This window comes from Perissodus microlepis, chromosome 11 (genome assembly GCF_051167445.1).
Source record: "Perissodus microlepis isolate ML-2025 ecotype Zambia chromosome 11, ASM5116744v1, whole genome shotgun sequence".
Taxonomy (NCBI): domain Eukaryota; kingdom Metazoa; phylum Chordata; class Actinopteri; order Cichliformes; family Cichlidae; genus Perissodus; species Perissodus microlepis.
This window is the reverse complement of record NC_140471.1, coordinates 1,802,007-1,817,300: the sequence shown is the minus strand read 5'-3', so window position 1 is coordinate 1,817,300 and position 15,294 is coordinate 1,802,007. Positions and strand designations below refer to the sequence as shown.

Here is a 15,294-nt window from a genome sequence, read left to right as displayed (position 1 = left end):
AACAGCTGGAGAAAGCTGTCTTTTTTCAAACCATTTCCTTTCTGCCTCCCGCCTACTGAGCATCTCCTTCACCATGTCCTTCTCGTCTCCCTCCACAGCTCACTCCCGGTTTCCTCCTCCACCTGCTTCCTCCTCTTTACACCTCTGCTTTATGCACCATCTGTCTTTTTTAAGCCTTAGATGCTCATTCGTGCAGCATATCCCTCATTTCTTGTTTCTCGCAGACAAATAAATCGCAAAATATATCACCAAGCAGGTTGTATTTATCAGATTAAAATTGTTAATAGCTTTGACATGGTTTGTCACGTTCCTTAGATTTGGTCCTGGGGTTTTCAGTTTTGCTGTTTTAGATTCCTAGTTCGGATTCTTAGTAATATATTTGACTCTTGGTTTATTTTTTATTATTCATTGTTGTTCTAAAATTTCAAGTACTGAGTTTTGTTTTTGTTGATTGTTTTTGTTCCTGTTTGATTCAAATAGACTGTATGGAAATCACTCAGAATTAAAATTCTGTTTTTAATTTTTAGTTGTTATTGTCATGCATTTCAGTTTTGCAATCTTGTGTTTTGTTAAATGTGTAATATTTGTACTTTTTACTTCTCTCCGTCTTTCGCTGTCTGTTCCTCCATTTTTCTTATCTCTGGATTAGTGTCTTGGTTCCCTTGTGCTAAATGGTAAAATGGTAAATCGCCTGCATTTGTATAGTGCTTTACTCAGTCCCTAAGGACCCCAAAGCACTTTCCACTACATTCAGTCATTCACACAATTGCAGCCAGCAGGCAGCCTGGGATCGAACCACCAACCTTCTGATTAGTGGCTGACTTGCTCTGCCACCAGCATCGATGTGCTTTATTTTGTAAGAGAAGGCTGTAAAATAACAGAGAGAAATCCCAACATTCATAAAATCTACTTTGTACAAGCACTTGGCGACAGTGGGAAGGAAAAAGGCCAGTTTAACAGCAAGAAACCTCCGGCAGAACCAGGCCCAGTCTGAACCATTTCGGGGTGATAGGAGCGAGTCTAAATTAGTTCTCTCTCTATTTTTTTCCTCTTTTACTTTGTAGGTTATTTTCTTTCATGCTTTGCACTGTTTTAAATGTATCTTTTGTAACTAGCCTTATTGTCTAGCTATGTTTGTAATTACTTTTCGTGTTGAATTGTTGAATAAAAGTTTATATATATATCCCTCTCTTGCCCCTCGTCTATCCTTCAAGCTCGGGTCCTCTACCAGAGGCCTGGGAGCTTGAGGGTCCTGCACAGTATCTGAGCTGTTCCTAGGACTGCGCTCTTCTGGACAGAGATCGTGGATGTGTTTCCTGGGATCTGCTGGAGCCATTCGCCTAGCTTGGGAGTCACTGCCCTGAGTGCTTCGATTACCACTAGGACCACTGTTACCTTCACCCTCCACATCTTCTCCAGCTCTTCTCTGAGTGCCTTGGTACTTCTCCAGCTTCTCATGTTCCTTCTTCCTGATGTTGCTGTCATTCGGTATCGCTATGTCTATCACTATGGCTATCACTATGGCTATCTTCTTCTGCTTTTCTACCACTACTATGTCCAGTTGGTTAGCCACCACCAGTTTGTCCATCTGTATCTGTATCTGTATCTGGAAGTCCCACAGGATCTTAGCTTGGTTATTCTCCACCACCCTTGGGGGCGTCTCCCATTTTTACCTCGGGACTTCCAGGGCTTACTCGGCACGGATGTTTCTGTATACTATGTCAGCCACTTGGTTATGGCGTTCCATGTATGCCCTGCCTGCTAGCATCTTACACCCTGCTGTTATGTGCTGGATTGTCTCAGCGGCATCTTTACACAGCCTGCACCTGGGGTCTTGCCTGTTGTGATAGACCCCAGCCTCTATGGATCTTGTGCTCAGAGCTTGTTCCTGTGCTGCCATGATTAGTGCCTCTGTGCTGTCTTTCAGTCCAGCCACCAATAGGATTTCTGGACGTCAGCCACTTCCTCTATCTGGCGGTGGTACATACCGTGCAAGGGCCTGTCCTTCCATGATGGTTCCTCCCCTTGCAACTCTTTCTTGGGTTTCTGCTGCCTGAGGTATTCACTGAGCACAGAGTCAGTCGTGGCCATTTTCCTGATGTACTTGTGGATGTTTTGTTGTTTCATCCTGGACTGTGGTACTGATACTCACCAGTCCCCGGCCTCCTTCCTACCGCTTAGGATACAAGTCAAGTCAAGTCAAGTCAAGTCAAGTGGCTTTTATTGTCATTTCAACCATGTACAGTGGTACAGTACCGAGTGAAATGAGACAGCGCTCCTCCGAGACCCTGGAGGATACAGACACAAGACAGTGCAATGGAAATGTGCGAAATGCTGAGTATTGTGCAAAAGTAACTTGCTGTCTCAGGGCTTGCAAAATTTCAAAATCCCTGGTAGCCCTTCAGGCAGGCACTCTTCAGTTTTCAGTTTTTTCAGGGACTCTGTCGCTGAGCCATGTTTCTGTGATAAAAAAGACGTCTCTAAATTCCCGCTGCGTGGTCCGCTGGAGTCGGATGTACTCCAGTTTATTGAGAGGAAGATGGATGGAAGAACAGGTTGGCTTGGATTTGCTCTTAGCCTATTACGGACCGCACCACGCTTGATGCACTTCCGCTTCCTCACGCAGCGCTTTCGGCAACCTGTCCACTGGCCACCAGCATCAGACGATGAGAGGACAGAAGGCCCGGTTTCCACAGCGACCCGAGGACGCTCAGCGCTTCCAGTAGTTCCGGGTCAGTTTTTGTGTGATGCTTGTAATTTAGAAGTGTTTGCCGTTGGTAACACCGATTGTTCTGGTGTCCATGTGGCTCAGAGGTCATCATGAAAATTCGATAGAAAGCACAAAAGCACAAAAACAGCACCATTTGGTCTTGAGTGGCCGCTGCTGTTCCCGCGCCACCAGTGTGCTGCACTTGGGGTGAAACATGCATGGTAAGGAGCTTCCTTGTCTTGATGTCAGTGGCGTCTATCTCCTCCTTTGGCCAGCTTATTATCCCAACAGGGTACCTGATCACGGGCAGGGTGTAGGTGTTGATAGCCTGGATCTTGTTCTTACTGTTCAGCTGACTCCTCAGGACTGGCCTGAACCCTCTGCAGATACTTGATGGTGGTAGCTTTCCTAGCGGCCTCTTTGTGGTTTCCATTTTCCTGTGGGATGCCCAGGTACTTGTTACTGTCCTCTCTGTTTGCAATGTTGTCTTCTGGTAGTTTGATCCCCTCAGTTCTGACTGCATTCCCTACACTTCTCCAGTCTGAACGACATTGCGGTGTCTGTACGTTAAGTGGTAGAAAGGAGGCCGGGGACTGGTGAGTGTCAAAACCACAGTACAGGATGAGACAAGGAACATCCACGGGTACATCAGGAAGATGTCCCCAACCAATCCCGTGCTCAGTGAATACCTCAGACAGCAGAAACCCAAGAAAGAGGAGGAAGAGGAGTAACATTAATGGAAGGACAGGCCCCTACATGGTATGTACCACCACCAGATAGAGGAAGTTGTTGACATCCAGAAATCCTACCAGTGGCTGGACAAAGCTGGACTGGAAGACAGCACAGAGGCACTAATCATGGTAGCATAGGAGCAAGCTCTGAGCACAAGATCCATAGAGACATTCCATTTTAGTCCAGCTCTGTCTAGCTACTGGTAGGACTTCTGGATGTCAGCTACTTCCTATTTTTGCTGGTGGTACATACCGTGCATGGGCCTGTCCTTCCATGACAGTTCTTCTCCTTGCTCATCTTCTTCCTTGGACTTCAACTTCCTGAAGTATTCACTAAGTCACGCAGTCAGTTCTGGCCATCTTCCTGATGTACTGATGGATGTTTGTTTTCTCATCCTGGACAGTGGTTCTGACAGTCACTAGTCTTCGGCCTCCTTCCTTTCACTTGATGTACAGTCACAGGGTGCCATCATAGCACCACCTCTCTGGACTCAATGCAGTAACACTTTCCGTTCTTCACTGGTTGCAAACTAAAGATGCATCCACAAACGGATCTGCTATTAGAAATCATTTAGTAAATCGCCATGTCTGTCTTACTGTTCCATGGTGAAATGTCAAAGCTCATCACTAAATAGGTAAGTGGTGCTGCCTCTGCAGCTATACAAGCCTTTTCATCCCATTTATTTATATAGCGCTAAATTGCATCAACGTCACCTCAGGAGGCTTGATATCTTAAGGTAAGATGCTTCAGTTATGCAGAACGTTACTCCTTCTTGTCCTCGAATGGACTGTGGGTCATCAATGACCTTTCCTTGTTGCATCTTTTTCAATTCCTGCATCACCCCATATGTATATTTCAACAAATCATGTTTTCTTAACCTGTGATTCTGCTTTCCTGTTTCTAAGTCACTCTAGTCTAAAATTTCTTCCATGTCACGATATAGCTGGTTGGTGGTATCAAAGTCTCCCTCCTTTCTCCTGTTCTGCCAGCTCTCAGTCTCATTATAGTCTTTGTGCTCTCTCCTAGCTAACAGTGGCCTTGAACCTTAATGCAGACTCTCTTTGTTCGTCCTTTTGCTTTATCACAGGCCCTTTGTTCTTTCTGCCTTATTGCATGCTCTGGTCCTGTCCCGGCCTTCAACAGCCTTCAACCTTAACACAGGCTCTTCTTTCTCTCCTGACCTTTGACAAACGCTCAGCCCTTGCAGTCTCTGTGCTCTCTCTCCTCTTTGCAAGCCCTATCACACTCTCTCTGCTCTCCATTGGCCATCAGTGGCCCCATGCCTTAACCCAGGCTCTTTTCTCTCTTGTCATGCAACTTTCAGCCTTTTGCAGACTCTCTGTTCTCTGTTGGCCAGCAGTTGCCCCAAACCTAATGCAGCTTATCTCTCACCTGTTTCGCAACTTTCCACCTTTGCAGACTCTCTGTTCTCTGTCGGCCATCAGTGGCCTTAATCTTCTCTCTTCTGTTTCTTATCGTTCGCTTGCTTTTCTGCTGCGCTCTAGCCTTCAGTGGCCCTAACCCTTAAGGCAGCCTCTCCTCTTGGGACTCCTTTTGCCAACTTACAGGCTTTCCGCAAACTCTCTGTCTCTCTCCTGCTGAACATCAGCACCGGGCCTATCAAAGGCCCATTGTCTCTATCTTACCTCTAGTCTGTCCTCACATCTCATTTCAGTTTCTCTCCACCAAGCTGGCCTTCGGTGGCCCTCGAGCATCGTCACAGGCTCATTCTGCTGCTCTACCCTTTGCTCTCCAGACCCAGTTTCTAATGTAATGTGGTGCTTATGCATGTTATGCCTTTCCCTGTGTCATGCATTACCGCTAACGTTCATGTGTTCCATTCCGTTTAGGTCAGATCTCAATGCCACGGTAAGATCGATTTTTTTTTCTTTGGGGGTCATGCGCTAACCCTTATCATTGCTGGGATTCAGTTGTGTTGTCCTACTGTGCTGGACCATCAGCATCTAACCCATTAAATACCACAAACTGAATTCTGTACATCAAGAAATCAATCAAAACCATAACTTTAAACTGAAAGCTTCATTCTTTTTGCATTCACATATTGGTGCGGTTGACATTCACCATCATTAATTTGAATTTGAGAGTAACAGTCTGCATCTCTCCCATAGCTGTGCTCTACCCCAAAAATAAAAACAGGAATGTGTCTTTTTTAACTGCACTGCAACTGTCTGTTATGTCACTGGACACATTACTGTGCACGTAATACATCTAGTAGAGCATACCATGGCTCTTGGACTGCAAGACTGCAAGAATACTGATGTAATGTTGATGAAAGAGCAGAAAGCACTGTCTAGATAGTGATCAATATCAGTGAGACAGGAATGTCAAGACATGCAGTAGTATTTGTTCATACAAGAATAAAGTTTAAGGTGAAAATAAAAAAAGGAATTCAATAATTTGTAATATATTTATATTATATTTAAAATAGACACATACAGTCAGGTCCATAAATATTGGGACATCAACACAATTCTAACATTTTTGGCTCCATACACAACCACAATGGATTCCAAATGAAACGAACAAGATATGCTTTAACTGCAGACTGTCAGCTTTTATTTGAGGGTATTTTTCATCCAAATCAGGTGAACAGTGTAGGAATTACAACAGTTTGCAAATGTGCCTCCCACTTATTAAGGGACCAAAAGTAATGGGACAGAATAAGAACCATAAATCAGACATTCATTTGGTTGGTTGGTTGGTTGCAAATCCTTTGCAGTCAATCACAGCCTGAAGTCTGGAACACATAGGCATCACCAGACGCTGGGTTTCATCCCTGGTGATGCTCTGCCAGGCCTCTACTGCAACAGGCTTCAGTTCCTGCTTGTTCTTGGGGCATTTTCCCTTCAGTTTTGTCTTCAGCAAGTGAAATGCATGCTCAATTGGATTCAAGTCAGGTGATTGACTTGGCCATTGCAAAACAGTCCACTTCTTTCCCTTCAAAACCTCTTTGGTTGCTTTTGCAGTATGCTTTGGGTCGTTGTCCATCTGCACTGTGAAGCGTCGTCCAATGAGTTTTGAAGCATTTGTCTGAATATGAGCAGATAATTATGCCCCTAACACTTCAGAATTCATCGTGCTGCTTTTGTCAGCAGTCACATCATCAATAAATACAAGAGAACCAGTTCCACTGGCAGCCATACATGCCCACGCCATGACACTTCCACCACAATGCTTCACTGATGAGGTGGTATGCTTAGGATCATGAGCAGTTCCTTTCCTTCTCCATACTCTTCTCTTCCCGTCACTCTGCTACAAGTTAATCTTGGTCTCGTCTGTCCATAGGATGTTGTTCCAGAACTGTGACGGCTTTTTTAGATGTCGTTTGGCAAACTCTGGCCTTCCTATTTTTGGGGCTCACCAAAGGTTTACATCTTGTGGTGAACCCTCTGTATTCACACTGGTGGAGTCTTCTCTTGATTGTTGACTTTGACACACATACACCTACCTCCTGGAGAGTGTTCTTGATCTGGCCAACTGTTGTGAAGGGTTTTTTCTTCACCAGGGAAAGGATTCTTCGGTCATCCACCATAGTTGTTTCCGGGTCTTTTGGTGTTGCTGAGCTCACCGGTGCGTTCCTTCTTTTTGAGAATGTTCCAAACAGTTGTTTTGGCCACGCCTAATGTTTTTGCTATCTCTCTGATGGGTTTCTTTTTTCAGCCTAATGATGGCTTGCTTCACTGATAGTGACAGCTCTTTGGATCTCATCCTGGCAGTTGATAGCAACAGGTTCCAAATGCAAACAGCACACTTGAAATGAACTCTGGACCTTTTATTTGTTCATTGTAATTGGGGTAATGAGGGAATAACACTCACCTGGTCATGGAACAGCTGAGAAGCCAATTGTCCCATTACTTTTGGTCCCTTAAGATGTGGGAGGCACATATACAAACTGTCGTAATTCCTACACCGTTCACCTGATTTGGATGTAAATACCCTCAAATAAAAGCTGACAGTCTGCAGTTAAAGCACATCTTGTTCGTTTCATTTGGAATCCATTGTGGTTGTGTATAGAGCCAAAAATGTTAGAATTGTGTTGATGTTCCAATATTTATGGACCTGAGTGTATTTGGCACCTAATTAGCACATGTGTAAAATGTGGTAAGGTGGTCACTTGCTTTTGAAGACACGAACACAGTGTGTTGTTTAGGCAATGTTTACATACATTGTTTCTTCTATTTTTTTTAACTCATTGCAACATCCAGCAATCCAAGGTAAGAGGAGTTTTATACTTTTCCCCACCTCACGATGGTAACTGAAACTCTGCTCAACATTTTTCAAAACCACGTATATAGTTTTGGACTGCGTGCTGAAGGACAGGACTCACTGAAACTCTGCCATCATCACCAAAGTAGAAGAAGGAAGAAGATTTGTCATCAACAAATTGATTTACTCTGCCTTACAGAAACCTGGTTGCAGCAGGATGATTATGTTAGTTTAAATGAATCAACACCCCCGAGTCATTCTAACTACCAGAAACCTCGAAGCACAGGCCGAGGGGGCGGTGTGGCAGCAATTTTTCACACCAGCCTATTAATTAATGAAAGACCAAGACAGACTTTTAATTCATTTGAAAGCCTGATGCTTAACATTGTCCACCCCAGCTGTGAAACTCAGAAACCAGTCTTACTTGTTATCATCTATTGTCCACCTGGGCCTTACACAGAGTTTCTGTCTGATTTCTCAGACTTTATATCTAATTTAGTTCTGAGCTCAAATAAAATAATTATTGTGGGTGATTTTAACATCCATGTAGATGCTAAAAATGACAGCCTCAACATGGCATTTAGTCTGTTATTAGACTCAATCGGCTTCTCTCAAAATGTAAAAGAACCCACCCACCACTTTAATCACACTCTAGATCTTGTTTTAACATATGGCATAGAAACTGAACATTTAACAGTGTTTCCTGAAAACCCTCTCCTGTCTGATCATTTCCTGATAACATTTACATTTACAATAATTGATTACACAGCGGTGGAGAGTAGATTTTATCAAAGTAGATGTCTTTCTGAAAGCGCTGTAACTAAGTTTAAGAATATAATCCACCCACTGTTATCACCTTCAATGCCCTGTACCAACACAGAGCAGAGCAGCTATCTGAACGCTACCCCAACAGAGGTCGATTATCTTGTTAATAATTTCACCTCCTCACTACGTACGACTCTGGATACTGTAGCTCCAGTGAAAACTAAGGTCTCTAATCAGAAGTACCTGACTCCGTGGTATAATTCTCAAACACGTACCCTAAAGCAGATGACTCGTAATCTGGAGAGGAAATGGCGTGTCACAAATTTAGAGGATCATCATTTAGCCTCGAGAAATAGTTTGCTGCTTTATAAGAAAGCCCTCCGCAAAGCCAGAACATCTTACTATTCATCACTGATTGAAGAAAATAAGAACAACCCCAGGTTTCTCTTCAGCTCTGTAGCCAGGCTGAGAAACAGTCAGAGCTCTGTTGAGCCAACCATCCCTTTAACGTTAACTAGTAATGACTTCATGAACTTCTTCACAAATAAAATTTTTATCATTAGAGAAAAAATTACCAGTAATCATCCCACAGATGTAATATTATCTACAGCTACTCTTAGTACCATTGATGTTAAGTTAGACTCTTTTTCTCCAATTGATCTTTCTGAGTTAACTTCAATAATTACTTCCTCCAAACCATCAACGTGTCTTTTAGACCCCATTCCTACAAAACTGCTCAAAGAAGTCCTGCCATTAATTAATTCTTCGATCTTAAATATGATCAACCTATCTCTAATAATCGGCTATGTACCACAGGCCTTCAAGCTGGCTGTAGTTAAACCTTTACTCAAAAAGCCATCTCTAGACCCAGCAGTCTTAGCTAATTATAGGCCAATCTCCAACCTTCCTTTCATATCAAAAATCCTTGAAAGAGTAGTTGTCAAACAGCTAACAGATCATCTGCAGAGGAATGGTTTATTTGAAGAGTTTCAGTCAGGTTTCAGAGCTCATCACAGCACAGAAACAGCTTTAGTGAAGGTTACAAATGATCTTCTTATGGCCTCTGACAGTGGACTCATCTCTGTGCTTGTCCTGCTAGACCTCAGTGCAGTGTTCGATACTGTTGACCATAATATCCTATTAGAGCGATTAGAACATGCTGTAGGTATTACAGGTACTGCACTGCAGTGGTTTGTATCATATCTATCTAATAGACTCCAATTTGTGCATGTAAATGGAGAGTCCTCTTCACACACTGAGGTTAATTATGGAGTTCCACAGGGTTCAGTGCTAGGACCAATTCTGTTTACATTATACATGCTTCCCTTAGGCAGCATCATTAGAAGACATAGCATACATTTTCACTGCTATGCCAATGACACCCAGCTCTATCTGTCCATGAAGCCAGATAACACACACCAATGAGTTAAACTGCAGGAATGTCTTAAAGACATAAAGACCTGGATGGCCGCTAACTTTCTGCTTCTTAATTCAGATAAAACTGAGGTTATTGTACTCGGCCCTGAAAATCTTAGAAATATGGTATCTAAGCAGATTCATACTCTGGATGGCATTACCTTGGCCTCCAGTAACGCTGTGAGGAACCTTGGAGTCATTTTTGACCAGGACATGTCCTTCAACGCACATATTAAACAAATATGTAAGACTGCTTTCTTCCATTTGCGCAACATCTCTAAAATGAGAAATATCCTGTCTCAGAGTGACGCTGAAAAACTAGTTCATGCATTTATTACTTCCAGGCTGGACTACTGTAATTCATTATTATCAGGATGTCCAAAAAACTCACTGAAAAGCCTTCAGCTAATCCAAAATGCTGCAGCAAGAGTACTGACAGGGACTAGAAAGAGAGAGCATATTTCTCCTGTTTTGGCTTCCCTTCATTGGCTTCCTGTTAAGTCCAGAATTGAATTCAAAATCCTGCTCCTCACATACAAGGTCTTAAATAATCAGGCCCCATCTTATCTTAATGACCTTGTAGTACCATATCACCCTATTAGAGCACTTCGCTCTCGCTCTGCAGGCCTACTTGTTGTTCCTAGAGTATTTAAAAGTAGAATGGGAGGCAGAGCCTTCAGTTTTCAGGCCCCTCTTCTGTGGAACCAGCTTCCAGTTTGGATTCGGGAGACAGAAACTATCTCTACTTTTAAGATTAGGCTTAAAACTTTCCTTTTTGCTAAAGCATATAGTTAGGGCTGGACCAGGTGACCCTGAATCCTCCCTTAGTTATGCTGCAATAGACATAGGCTGCCGGGGGATTCCCATGATGCATTGAGTTTTTCCTTTCCAGTCACCTTTCTCACTCACTATGTATTAATAGACCTCTCTGCATTGAATCATATCTGTTATTAACCTCTGTCTCTCTTCCACAGCATGTCTTTTATCCTGTCTTCCTTCTCTCACCCCAACCGGTCGCAGCAGATGGCCGCCCCTCCCTGAGCCTGGTTCTGCCGGAGGTTTCTTCCTGTTAAAAGGGAGTTTTTCCTTCCCACTGTCGCCAAAGTGCTTGCTCATAGGGGGTCATATGATTGTTGGGTTTTTCTCTGTATCTATGAAGCGCCTTGAGGCGACTTTTGTTGTGATTTGGCGCTATATAAATAAAATTGAATTGAATTGAATTGAATTCCAAAGAGGTTTTCATATGTTGATTTTCAAATGTGTTAAATAACCTTCAGGCTATTTATTACCCACATTCTGTTTTGAACTTTACTAATAGTTTGACGAGGTGAAAAATGAACGCTCCTAACTCCAGCCCAACTTTGCCATAAAACTATAAAAGTAGTTGAATTGTGGGTTAAAAGAGTGCTGTTCACATTGATTGAAAAGCTGTAATGATTAAACTTAACATGGTCATTAGAATTCTCTCTCTGCCTATGGAATAAGTGCAGAGTTCACTTTTGCAGAAATTCTCAAGGCCAAAACTGATCTTGACAGAATGAAGTTATCTTTTAGACGAAAACTATTTGTCTTCTACTGCTTACATTTTACATGACTTTAGACTTTCATCAGTTTTATCCCAAGGTAAATTGTTAAAAATTACATGTATAGCACATTCAAAAATAGGTCTTGTGATGTAGGATCCTGGAAGACACCACTCCCTCCACCAGAGAAATATTTCATCATGGGATAAAGGCAATCACAACAACCTTGTAGTAATTTTTCCCTCACGTTCCCTTTAAGGGAACCATTTTTATCCAAAAGATGTTGTTGTTTTTAATTAAATTTGGCACTCATCTATACATAACTATAGACACGAAAAGCTTTATGGAAAGACTAATTTTATTAACTTGTGGAGCAACTCTTCTAGCATTTTGAGGACAAATAAGTCACTGGGCAAGTAACTAATAGGATTGTAAATAAATGGTAATGATAATGTTGTCTCCTGTGTGACATTTTGATATTATTTGTTGTCCCTCAACTTTTCGACTCTTAATAGTTGTCCCACCCTGTCAAAGATGGTACATCTGAGCAACAACTAATTAGCTCAGTAGGTTAGGATATTAGGCATGTCAATAAAATTCCTAAATTGCATACACAGGGTACAAAGAAAACTTTTATATGGCAGCTGTAGTTCTTGGAATCTTCATTCTAAGCTGGTTTAGACCCTGGGACAAAGTGATGGTTTTTTTTTTTTAAATCTAGTTTACTTCTTCTTCTTGACAGTTGTATAAGGTTTAAGAGTACCAAAACACAAGAAGTGGAATCCTTCACTGCTCACATCAACGCCGTGGATAAGAACATCAAGTTCACCAGGGAAGAGACAAAGGATAACTGCTTGCCTTTCCTGGACTGCGCTGTGCACATTGAAGAGAATGGCAACCTCAACATTGAAGTTTACCGGAAGCCCACACACACGGACCAGTACCTCCTTTTTGACTCCCATCACCCTCTGGAACACAAACTTGGAGTAATCAGGACCCTACACCACCGGGCAGAACATGTTCCCTCTAAGCCTGAAGGGAAAAAGAAGGAACACACACATGTAAAGGAAGCACTCAAAACATGCGGTTATCCTAATTGGGCGTTCATAAAGTCAGCAAAGAGGCACAGAAAAGAAGATCAGACACCAGCGAGGGAGGATAAGAAGGACAGACGCAACAACATTGTCATCCCCTATGTAGCCGGTGTATCAGAGAAACTCAGGAGAGTTTTCTCCAAGCATGACATCCTGGTGCATTTCAGACCCAGCAACACACTCAGACACAAACTGGTTCACCCGAAAGACAAAACTCCAAAACACAGACTTAACAATGTGGTGTTTGCTGTACTGTGTAGCGAGGAATGCCCAGACCTCTACATTGGAGAGACCAAAAAGCCACTTCACAAGCGCATGGCACAACATAGAAGAGCCACCTCCACAGGACAAGACTCAGCAGTCCATCTGCATCTAAAGGTCAAAGGTCACTCTTTCGAGGATGCCAATGTTCACATTTTGGACAGAGAGGACAGATGGTTTGAAAGAGGAGTGAAAGAAGCCATCTATGTCCACTGTGAGCGACCATCTTTGAACAGAGGCGGTGGTTTACGACACCAACTGTCTGCCATCTATAATCCAGTTTTGAGTTCCCTCCCAGACGCCTTAACGCCCACTCACATCCTGGGCCATCTGACCTCAGGAAATCACATGATAGGGTGGGGCCAGGTTTCACAATGAGCTCACCCGAAACCCTGACTGATTGGGACCCACACCCATTTTCACACCTCGGCTCATGTGATTAGGTAGAGGATATTTAGGGGGTCCATGGTCCCTCTTTTGGGGGGAAACACCCACAGGGTTTAAATCTGGGACTCTCCACCATTTGACCTTAGAACTGAAGAAGCTTCTCGGATGAGAGGTGAAACGTCTTCAAGCAAATTAAAGAAGTCCAGACGCTTTTCTTTGCAAGCTCCTTAGACTACGATGACTTGGATGACTGAGAACCTTCACAGACCCAATGTTAAGGCGCATTACCGCCCCCTGGCACACAGCTCAGTGGATATTTAGATGAGAAAATATATATTTAACACATTTGAGGAAAATACTAATAAAATAAAACAAAAATAAATAAATGTTCCGTTTAGAAATCTTTTTTTTTTTTTGCTCTTTTTTGCTCTATAAAAATAGTTGTTTCTTTTTCAATCACTCATCTTAGCAGTAGGATATACATGATATACATATACATGTGTTGCAAAACGGCATGTACAGTTTGGTCTTTCTATCACATTGGTCCTGAAACTCAGGCTCTAATATGCTCCAATTTGTACATGTAAATGGGGAGTCTTCTTCACATGCTGAGGTTAATTATGGAGTTCCACAGGGTTCAGTGCTAGGACCAATTCTGTTTACATTATACATGCTTCCCTTAGGCAGCATCATTAGAAGACATAGCATACATTTACACTGCTATGCAGATGACACCCAGCTCTATCTGTCCATGAAGCCAGATAACACACACCAATGAGTTAAACTGCAGGAATGTCTTAAAGACATAAAGACCTGGATGGCCGCTAACTTTCTGGTTCTTAATTCAGATCAAACTGAGGTTATTGTACTCGGCCCTGAAAATCTTAGAAATATGGTCTCTAAGCAGATTCTTACTCTGGATGGCATTACCTTGGCCTCCAGTAACACTGTGAGGAACCTTGAAGTCATTTTTGACCAGGACATGTCCTTCAACGCACATATTAAACAAATATGTAAGACTGCTTTCTTCCATTTGTGCAACATCTCTAAAATTGGAAATGTTCTGTCTCAGAGTGATGCTGAAAAACTAGTTCATGCATTTATTACTTCTAGGCTGGACTTTACTGTAATTCATTATTATCAGGAAGTCCTAAAAACTCACGGAAAAGCCGTCAGCTAAGCCAAAATGCTGCAGCAAGAGTCCTGACAGGGACTAGAAAGAGATTTCTCCTATATTGGCTTCCCTTTATTGGCTCCTCTTCTGTGGAACCAGCTTCCAGTTTGGATTCAGGAGACAGACACTATCGCAACTTTTAAGATTAGGCTTCAAACTTTCCTTTTTGCTAAAGCATATAGTTAGGCCTCCCTTAGTTATGCTGCAATAGGTGTAGACTGCTGGGGGATGATGCATTGAGCATTTCTTCTTCAGTCACCTTTCTCACTGCATTGAATCATTACTTTTTGGTGGTCTCGCCAACAGCAATATGAGTGCCTACACAGCAGCTTAATACGGTTTTAGGTGTGCGGTGAGGGATGCCAAACGGCAGTATCAGGAGCTTGTGGACTCTCACTCCCACCAGAGCAACACATGGAGCATGTGGCATCCACTGCACACCATAACAGATGACAAAGTCAGGGACACTGCGACGATCAACGTCGACTCTGCAGTTACCACTGAGCTAAACAAGTTGGCTAAGGCTAACTACAGCCTGACAACAGAGGACGGTGACGTCAGCAGCGAGGAATGGGTGATCAAAAAAGTCTGAGTGGCGCTGAGGAGAATGAACATCAGGAAAGCAGTGGGATCAGACGGCATCACCAGCTGTCTGCTGCATTGCTGTGCTGACCAGCTAGCAGGTGTGATCACTTCTATTTTCAACAAGTCCCTGGCAAAGTCCTTAGTCTCCACATGCTTCAAAAGATCCACCATCATTCCAACAACAAGCCCTCATTCCTCAATGACTACTGTTGAGGAATGAGTTTGAGAGGCTGCTGAAGAACATCATCTTCACCTCCTTCCCAAACACCACAGACCCACTTTAGTTCACCCTACCAATCCAACAGATTCACAGAGGATGCCATCTCCTAGGGATGTAGGACTCCACAGCCGCCTGTGTGCATGAGTGTTGGACTTCCTCACTGGCAGATCTCAGGTGGTGAGGGTGGGTAGGTATGTCTC

General features: G+C 43.0%; 1 protein-coding gene across 3 annotated transcripts in view; it reads right to left on the bottom strand.

Moving 5' to 3' along the window:
* The window catches only part of grik2 (glutamate receptor, ionotropic, kainate 2), a 346,843-nt gene that overhangs the window by 94,981 nt on the left and 236,568 nt on the right, over positions 1-15,294 (bottom strand). The window lies entirely within an intron of this gene.